The following is a 10,345-nucleotide window of genomic DNA, read 5'->3' on the forward strand; positions in this document are numbered from 1 at the left end:
GCAGAGACATTACTTTGCCAACAAAGGTCCATCTAGTCAAAGCTTTGGTTTTTCCAGTGGTCATGTATGGATGTGAGTTGGACCATAAAGAAAGCTGAGCACCAAAGAATTGATGCTTTTGAACTGTGGTGTTGGAAAAGCCTCTTGAGAGTCACTTGAACAGCAAGGAGATCCAACCAGTCCATCCTAAAGGAAATTAGTCCTGAATATTCATTGGAAGGACTCATGCTGAAGCTGAATCTCCAATACTTTGGCCACCTGATGCAGAGAACTAACTAATTTGAAAAGACCCTGATGCTGGGAAAGACTGAAGGCAGGAAGAGAAGGGGACGACAGAGGATGAGATGGTTGGATGGTATCACCGACTCAGTTTGAGTAAGCTCTGGGAGTTGGTAATGGACAGGGAGGCCTGGCATGCTGCAGTCCATGGTTTCACAAAGAGTCAGACACGACTGAGTGACTGAACTGAGACTGATTAGGAAAAAAAGAGTGCAGGCTCCAATTACTAAAATCAGAGATGAAAGAGGGTTGTTATTACTGATCTGGCAGAAATAATCAGGATCAGAAGGCAACACTATGAATAAGTACACTCCAACAAGTCAGATAACAGATTAAATGAACAGATCTCTAGAAACACATAAAATATCAAAACCAACTCAAGAAGTAGAAAATCTGAATAAATCTGTAACAAAGACACTAAAATAGTAATACAAAAACTACTACAAAGAAAATCCCAGGGTCAAATGGCTTCTCTGGTGAATTCTAACAAACATTTGAAGAGGAAATAACACTAATCTCTCTCAAATTGTTCAAAGAAAAAGAAAAGAGATGGATAAGACACTTCATAACTCAGTCTACAAGGCCAGTAATACCTTATACCAAAAACAAAGACATCACAAGAAAAGAATACTTCAGAACAATATCCTTTATGAATAAAAATACAAAATGCTAATAAACCAAATCCATCAGTGTGGTTCAACTTACAGAAATCAATCAACATAACACATGTTGATAGAATGGAGGGAAAAAAAAAACAAATCAAGGCAATTGATGCAGAAAGGTTTTGATGAATTCAACATCCTTTCATAATGATAAAAATACTCAACATGCTAGGATTACCTCATAAAGTGCATTATGAAAATCTCATAGATAACCATCCTCAATGATGAAAGACTAAAAGATTTTCCCCTTAACCAAGAATACTACAAGAAGAAACCTAAAACTTGCACCACTTCTATTCCACATTGTACTGAAACATCTAACTGGAGCAATTACTTAAGCAAGAAAAAGAAATAAAAGGCAACCAAATTAATTGTATAGGAGAAGCAAAACTCTCTTTGCAGATGACATAATCTTACAGGTATACAATGTCAAAGAATATACACACACATAATTAGAACAATAAATGAATTAATGGAATTGTAGGATATAAGACCAATACACAAATATTATATTTCCAGACATGGGAAATCTGAAAAAGAAATTATAAAAACAATTCCACTTACAATAGCTTCAAAAAGAATAAAACACATAGCAATAAGTGTAACCACAAAGGAGAATGGCAGGGATGGGCACAGTAGGTAAAGGGCACTAAGAGGAACACACTTCCAGTTTTAACATAAGTAAGTCAGAGGGATGTAATACACAAAATACGGAACGGAGTCAATAATACTGCAACAGCCTTGTATGTGACAGATGGTAACTAGCTGATGGTGATCATCTTGTAATATATGTAAACACTGAATCCCTATGTTTTATATCTGAACTAAACATCTCGCATGCTGCAACAAAGGTTGAAGATCCCTCATGCCACTATGAAGACTTGGCAGAGCCAAATGAATAAGTAAACATTAAAAAAAAACACTCACAGAACACCCCAACAGCTCTGTCACCACACATAACCTTAGACAAGACCTTCTCTGTATCCACCTTTCTCCGGGAGCAGAGGTATAACATTGCTTTTAGTACTTTTTTGGTTCTGGTGGCAACTTACTCCTCATTTGCAAGTTTTACTTTCAAATGAAAATCAGCTGGCACCCCTCATTAGCACCCTCAGCAACCCTTCCACTGTAAAAGCTTTGGCAACCTCTTCTCACATATCCTGGAACTTTCTGAACAACTCGTGATGACTAGAAGTTGCTCAAAGGCTTCTAATGCAAGGAACTGCCCCCTCTTGGTTCCATGCTCTAGACTATTAAAAAAAAAGAAGAAGAAGAAACAACTAATGACTGGTTGGTGACTAATGATTGATGCATTTGAAGTGTGGTGTTGGAGAAAACTCTTGAGAGTCCCTTCGACTGCAACGAGATCCAACCAGTCCATCCTAAAGGAAATCAGTCCTGAATATTCATTGGAAGGACTGATGCTGAAGCTGAAACTCCCAATACGTTGGCCACCTGATGCAAAGAATGGACTCATTGGAAAAGACCCTGATGCTGGGAAAGATTGAAGATGGGAGGAGAAGGGACAACAGAGGATGAGCTGGTTGGATGGTATCACCGACTCAATGGACGTGGGTTTGAGCAAGCTCCAGTAGTTGGTGATGGACAGGGAAGTCTGGTGTGCTGCAGTCCATGGGGTTGCAAAGAGTCAGACATGCCTGAGTGACTGAACTGAACTGACTGAATGACTGGTTACAGAAATTGTGATCTTGAAAATAGAGGCTCTCATAACCCTGAGTTCATGACCCTCCATACCGCAGTACCCATTATGCTTTTAGTCAAGGAAATAGCACCCCACCTGCTCAGAATGGATACCTAGGCCTCCATAAAACAGGGTGAAGACAAGCCTGGGACTCCTAGCAAACTATTACGACCCCTGCAGGAGGAGTGCTTTACCCTGTGCTCAGTCTCTTCCCAGAACTTGGTGCTGGAGAGGTCATGACGTGCTCTGGACGCAAGGCTACCTGGAGAGCCCCTTGGGATTTACTAAGCGATAGACAATTCCTAGGCTGCATCGGTGGCACGGCTGACCATCAGTGCACGGTCACTGTTCTCCATCCCTTAGCCAGGATGCCCCTGGTAAAGGATGGGACAGAAAGGTCAATACAGCCGACCACACTTCAGGCAGTTATCTCAGCACTGGATGCCCTGGCGCACCTTCACGTTATCAGAAAAAACTGTCCCCTTCAAGCTAAAGGACTCTGGGAATCTCCTGACTCACACATCCAAGCATACATACATCAAAAATCACTCATGAGGAACTCCCTGGCAGTTCTGCTGTGGGTGCAGGTTTGGTCCCTGGTCAGGGAACTAAGATCCCACACGCTGCACAGTGTGGAAAAACAAAAACCCACTCCCGTCTCTACATATACTAAGCCTCGCCATAATACTCCTTATATCTTTTGGAGTTACAGACATTATTGATAGTAACCAGGACGTACATTTCACGTCGCACAATAACACAATGCGGGCTCTTGGGAAAGACATCAATAAAACTCTCATGTTCCTATAGACCCCAAACAGCTGTTTTAACTGACAGACTCAGTCGTCTCCTCAAGCAGCCCCTTTTAAAATTCTAGTCTAGCGAACACACCTCTGAGAGTCTCTACTTTGCTCCAGGCCCTTCGGGTGGCTTACACCTCACACCAACGTTAGCAATTTTTCCATTGTCTTCTCCTACATTTAAAGGGAGGTGTGTCTCACCTTCAAGTACATGAGGCCCTTTAATTATGTCTCTTATAAATTTTGGTCCTGCCCCCATTCAACAAGGGCTGGAGGTAAGACGGTGGGTGCATACAATCCTGAGACCCTTTATCCATAGATTATCACATGGACTCACCAGCTACTCATTTGATAGGGCACCCATTTGAGCTAAACATCTACCACAAAAACAAAATTTTGATGCAGCAATTCCACTTCTGGGTATTTATCTGAAGGAAACAAAACATTTAACTCAAAAAGATATGCACCTCCATGCTCACTGTGGCATTATTTACAACAGTCAAGAAAGCAACCAAAAGGTCCGTCTAGATGAGTATTAAAGAAAAGGAAGTGTATATAATACATATAAATGGAATATTAGTCATAAAAAGATGAAAATCTGGCCATTTTCAACGTGAACCTTGAGGGCATTATGCTAAGTGACATAAGCCAAAGAAAGAATATAACTTATAATACTGTATTGTATATATGAAAGTTATTAAGTAGGTCTTAAAATTTTCATCACAAGAAAAAAATTGTAACTATGTACAGTGATAGATGTTAACTAGTCACACTGTGATCACTGTGCAATATATACAAATATAGAATCGTGTACACCTGAAACAAAAATAATATTACGTGAATTATGCCTCAATGTAAAAGAACTCACATATCTTTAAATTTTATAAGTTGAATAGCATTGGTGACTGAAATCCACATGATGAAATTTTGTTTGCAAACAGATAACAGAAAAACCAAGCATGTTTCATTAATTTTATCCAAAGAAGGTGAGGGCTGGGCTGATTATTTCCTGCACTGGTTTGAAAGGACAGTGTGGATAAAAAGTTCTGTGCACAGTTGAGGCAAAAGCCAGCGTGTTGGTAAATCACCCAACATGCATTAGTGAGCGGGTTTCCACCTGGAAAACTGGTGCTCAGTCACACTGAGAACCCGCTGTTTGCCATGCAGAACAGGTCCAAATCTTGGAAAGGGGAAATTCTGTAGGATAAATTGTGATGCTTCTCTGATTTCCTCACTGCATCTGAAATTGCTGAAATGCAAGTCTGTGTGCCTCCCACACAGTGAGGCCAAATAATATCAAAACTTTGGACTATGGAACAGAGGAAAGTTTACTGCAGAGCCATGCAAGGAGATAGGTGGCTCATACCTTAAAACCCCAAAAGCTCTCAGCAAAGCCCTCTTCTAGGAAAGGTGAGGGAGGGGTGTGGTTAGTTGTTACAAACTTCTTGGCCTCAGCTCCTTTGTTTCTGAGGTTAGGTCATGGCCAGGAAACAATTTTCCTGTAAATCTCTACCAAACGAACGTTATTCTCTATTCTGACAAGAAAGGGCAAGGTCCCAAGGCACAAGTTTCACCCTCCGAGGTCCCAGTCCGGCTAAGAGGAGGCAGATCGCAGCTGGTGGCTCCCTCATGACAAGGTACCCAGATCCTGCCCAGCTGTCACCACCGAGGGAGCCAGGCACCCAGGCCTCAACCAGCCCTCAGGCTTCCCAAGACGCCCTTTGCGGGGGGTGGGGGAGGGGTGCGGCAGGTCCCACAGACTGCAACTCAGGCAGACAGCCATTGCTGTTAGGTCTCAGAGGTGACCTGGGCCCCTCAGCTCTCCGGATGGCTCAAGCCCAGTTGAGCTGGAGGGCCCGGGGTAGAAGGCCAGCGCCCACTTCTTACCTTACTCCACCAGAGGCCCACCATTCCGCTGGCAGTTGGCTGAAAATGGCTCACTGATGGTGGCTCATCGACAGTTGGTTGCTTGTGGGCGGCTCCATGGAGGCATCAACTAATGGCTGAGCAGGACCGCTAACAGTCTCCTAGTAACAGTTGCCTGGCATAGGGTGCGGCAATAACGCTGCACAGCGACTGCCCCCGCTAAAGGGCTGACTGGGCCGCCCTCTGTTATACATTTAGCTACAGAAGGAAGAACTATCGGACTAAGCATAACATCCGGTGTGAGAAGAAGCCTGTTACCCATCCTCTTTCCTGGACTGTGTCGCACCAAAACTTGAGTCACGGACATCAGGGACAAAATGTAAATTGGCCAACACAGGGGCATTAACGAAAACGAAACTTAACGTAACACAGCTGCAGGACTTTCCAGTTCTCAGAAATCAGTGGAGAATGTCAGCCAACCTTCAAACTCCCAAGTCTGGTCACACCATCTCTGGATCTCCCTGTTTCCCTTTCTCAGCTACCCTGGTCCAAATATAAAAGATGACTAGGCAATCAATCAGCTGAAGTTTTAACTCCCGCATTTATCGTGCAAGAATCCCTTAGTCTGTAAGCAACTCAGAACTCGTTACTCCGATATCTGTGAGTTTCCTGACTTGCAGACTGAAACTCAGCAATAAACTTATCTTTCTTCTTTGCTTTACTTACTGTGCAGGATGGGTTTTTAACAATTATACCCAGGTGCTTTGCTACTGTGAACATTGCTGTACATGTCATCTTGTACACGAGCTTCTTTTTAGAAAAATCTGAGGTGGGAATGTATCTTTCAGAGTGGTTTTACTAATTATCACACCATCAGTAAGTAACAGCAAGACCCCTGAATGTCCACGTCTTCTGCAACACTCAGTGCGGCATCCTGTCCACTTTAATTCCCAAACCTTGGAAAAGGTTTGTTGGAGTGAGCAAGTAAGACTAGGGGTTAATACAGACCTCTCCCCTCCCACCCCTGCATTGCCAATATGCTTGGAGTTTTCAGGAGAAATAAATTCTTGACAGATTTCCCTGACGCATTAAATGCCTGTCAGATCCTGCTGGACATCATATCCTGTAAAAATCCTAAATATGCAAAGGAAGCGTCAGGCCCCAACCCATCTCCGCATATCCGTGACTACATCCAGAATTCACGGATACAAAGGCTTTCCGGTGAACTTTCTTGTGCAAAAGTCCTTGTACACGTATTTACAACGCACTTAGCGTGTTAAATTCCCAGGAATGAGAAAGAGAACAAGACAATATGACAACTACCGCCTGCACGCACCGCTGATATAGGAAACGACGCGCTCCGTGACAGCTTGTCTCGCGAGATGACAAGGTCTCGCGGAGGATGTGAGCCCTCCCACCACGGAACGTAGCGAATCCCGGCTTGAGGTGGGGTGGGGTGGGGTGGGGTGGGGTGGGGTGGGGTGGGGCGGGGCGGGGCCTGCGGCTCCCGGAATCCGCTTCTGCCTGGAAACTAAGTTTCCCGCTGGAATGGATTCTCCCTGTGTCGCTGGGCCTTACATTAACTACATTCCCATCTCACATCTTCACTTGTAAGATTATATTATATATTGAGGGGACTTCTCTGGCGGTCCAGTGGTAAAGGTTAAAGGAGACTCCACGCTCCCAATGCAGGGGGCCCGGTTCGATCCCTGGTTGGGGAAGATCCAATGTCGCTAGCGCGACATCCCCCACACCCTCTAAAAAGGGGCATCTTCATCTCTATTTCAAATTATGACAGGGTTTTTAATTTCCTAAAATTTTGTTTAGGATATTCTGTGTCCATGTTCATGTAGGTGTTGGTCTTCAGTTCTAATTTTGGTATCAAGTTAATCTCCTAAAACTAGTTGAGAAGAGTTCCATCCTTTAAAAAAAAAAAAATGATTTGAGTAGAATTGGAATTACTTCTTCCTTAAATGTCTAGAAGAATTCACTAGTGAAGTCATCTTGGCACAAAATCATAATGGGAAAATTTTAAACTGCCAATTTAGTGTCTGTAATAGAGGCCACTTCAGAGTACTCATTCTTCCTCAGTGAACCTGAGTTGTTGAGTATTTCAAGAAATTTTTTGGTCAGTTTCTAGTTTTTGTAGAGTTGTTGGAAAGAGTTGCTAATATCGTATAGTCCCTGGAGCCCTGCCTGGGAACTGTCTTCCCTGCTAGAACTCAGGCTGAAGGACGCAGCTCCTATAGCAGATTTGAGGTCAGGGCCCAGGGCACAAGGGGCCAGGAGGGGACGTGTCAAAGGGCATCAGAGGCTCTACCCTTCTTTCCTGTATCCTGTGGACTCACTTTCCTGCGTTACCAACACTGGCCTGAGGTAGGCCCCTGTTCATTCCTGGTCAGGGAATTAAGATCCTGCGTGCTGCGTGGCAAGTCCGCCCCGCCCCTGCAAAATTAACTAATTTTTGTTGTGATTTCTTTTTCAACCCAAACATAGTTTGTTTTGCCCAACTTTTTATTGGGCCAACCCTGAGAGAGAGGAAACCCACTGCTGTGAGATGACTGGAGTGGCGCAGCTGCTATATAAATCAAGGTTTTGTTTCATTTTAAATAAAAATGGAAATGTCACAGATAACCTGGACTCCCCTGGTAGTCCATTGGTTAAGACTGCACTTCCAGTGCAAGGGACATGGGTTCAATCCCCAGTCAAGGAACTAAGATTTCACGCGGGGCAGCCAAAAATCACATTTAATTCTTTTTTGGCCACACCATGCAGCATGGGAAATCTTTATAATTCTTTGCATGTTTTTACTGCATCTAGTGCTATCCCATCTTTCATTCCTTATATTGGTAATTTTTTTTCCCTGATCAATCTACCTAGAGATCCATCAATTATATTGATCCAGTCAAAAGACAGCTTCGGAGTTCACTGTTTTTCTATATTTTAATTATCTTATTAATTTCTGTTCTTTACTCTTTCCTCTCGCCTACTTTGGTTTTAATTATGTTTATTTCTAATGGTGTCTTAACTTGGATATTAAATATTTTAGTTCTTCCCTGACTTTCCAAATACTTAAATCTATACCTTTTCTTCTGATCTCAGCAATAACAAATCTTGATATATTAGGTTTCACTCCACTTGGTTCAAAATATTATCTAATTTCTCAGGGTCTTCCCTGATGGTCCAGTAGTTAAGATCCTGCATTCCCAATGCAAGAGGGCATAGGTTCAATCCCTGGTCAGGGAACTAAAATCTTGCATGGCACATGGCATAGCCAAAAAAAAAGAAAAAAATTGTTTTAACTTCCAAATATGTTAAACCAGGGAGTTTTTCTAGCAGTGTTCTTTCATGAATTCTAGTTTAATTCTCCTGTGCTTAGAGTATATATCTTAATGGTTTTAATTTTATATTTATTGACATTTTTATGGCCTAGAATATTGTTTATTTTTGTGAAAATTCTTTGTGGCCCTTAAAGTTCTCTAAATGTTAATAAGGCAAAAGGTGGCAGCTAGATTAGTCCCCACAAACTGAGTGGCTTAAACACTATTTTATGCTCTCGTAACTGTGGAAGCTAGAGGTCTGAAATTAAGATGTTAGTAAGGCCATGTTTCTTCTGATCTAGAGGATTCCTTGACCTTCCTATCTTCTGATGGTTGCTGTCTGCTTTTTAAACAAATAGGGAAATGTCTCAGCTCTTCTCCTTTCCTTCCTTTTTTCTTTCTTTCTTGTTATGCTCTTGCTTCTGGCCTTCCAAACACATGTATGCTAGATCATGTGGCGTTTTCCTACAAGTCACTATTGCTGTTATTTTTTCACTATGTGATTTATTGTGCATAATTTCTATATCTTTAAATTCACTGATTTTTTCCCTTCCATATTATCTCATCTGCTTTTCATATTACACAGCATTTTTCTACTTTCTGGCTGTGCCCTGCAGCATGCGAGATGTCAGTTCCACCAGGGACTGCAGTGAAAGCCTGGAATCCTAACCACTGGCCACCAGGGAATCAGCGTCGTCTTTCCTCAGTTCTTTGCTCCTCCCCTTTCTCTGTACCCCTCATCTCTAGCTCCCTCCTCTCCTTACTATGCCACCTGAATCCTAGTCACACTGGCCTCATGTACCCTGAGCTGTGTCTCTAAATGGACAAATCACAGTGCTCTACTCCTGTTTCCCTTCTGGAAAGCCAAGTGTCCCAGGAGCTACTTCTGATTTTCCTAAGACTCACTGAACAGTTGGAAACAAAGATAAAGAAAACTGGCCAGAAAACAGGAAACAAATAAACAAGGGTCTTTGCCAGGTGCGAAAAAAAGGAAAGCTAGAGAATGAAACTGTCACAAACTGTCACGTCAGAGCTTTTTTTCTGATGAGAAAACTTCAGCATTTGCCCAAGTATGGGCCTCTTGTTCCTAGGGAATCATTCAAAATGCCCAGAAAAGAAAATGTCTTCCCTAGAATTCACCCTGAATTAGGTATACATTGGTACTACACACACCTGTCTCTCACAAACACCCCCATATATCACCACCTGAGGATGTCCACAAATTCTAGGTTCAACTGGACTACCTTCTCTCACTCTAGACTTAATATAGCTACACTTATTTCAGTGTTTCCTCTATGACACAGGATGATGGAGTGACTTTGCAGCAGGGCCAGGATTTGAGGCACTGGAGACTTGGGCATAGGGGCCTGCAGAAGCAGGGAGATGCCAGCTGGGGCCCAAGGCAGAGTAGTGGGTGTGAGAAGTAATCTTGGCCACCAGGGCAGAGGGGTCAGAACCCTTGATTCTGCAGGAGAGTTGGGTGTAGGCAGCGGGTGTGGAGCCATTAGGTGAGATGGTGGAAGCAAAGCATGCAAGCCATTCTACTCCAAAATACACTGCAGACTGTTCCAACAACAGCACCCTCCTCAAGTTAATGTCTGGACCTTCTACTAACTCTGAAATCCAGACAAAATCAGGCCCACAAAGCCCTGAATTTTCACCTGTTAAGCTTTTGTCAGCAATGCGAAGTGTTCTTTGCCAACCTGCTGTTCCACT

At 42.9% G+C, this 10,345-nt stretch overlaps 1 protein-coding gene across 1 annotated transcript in view; it reads right to left on the reverse strand.

Moving 5' to 3' along the window:
• The window catches only part of VN1R1 (vomeronasal 1 receptor 1), a 32,830-nt gene extending 26,039 nt beyond the window's left edge, over positions 1–6,791 (reverse strand). Inside the window, exon 1 of the mRNA XM_070386951.1 lies at positions 1–6,791. This exon is cut by the window's left edge and continues 26,039 nt beyond it. The gene's annotated coding sequence lies outside the window, so the exon portion shown is untranslated.
• Between the last annotated feature and the right edge of the window lie 3,554 nt (positions 6,792–10,345).

Source organism: Bos mutus, chromosome 18 (assembly GCF_027580195.1).
Source record: "Bos mutus isolate GX-2022 chromosome 18, NWIPB_WYAK_1.1, whole genome shotgun sequence".
In the NCBI taxonomy this organism is placed as follows: domain Eukaryota; kingdom Metazoa; phylum Chordata; class Mammalia; order Artiodactyla; family Bovidae; genus Bos; species Bos mutus.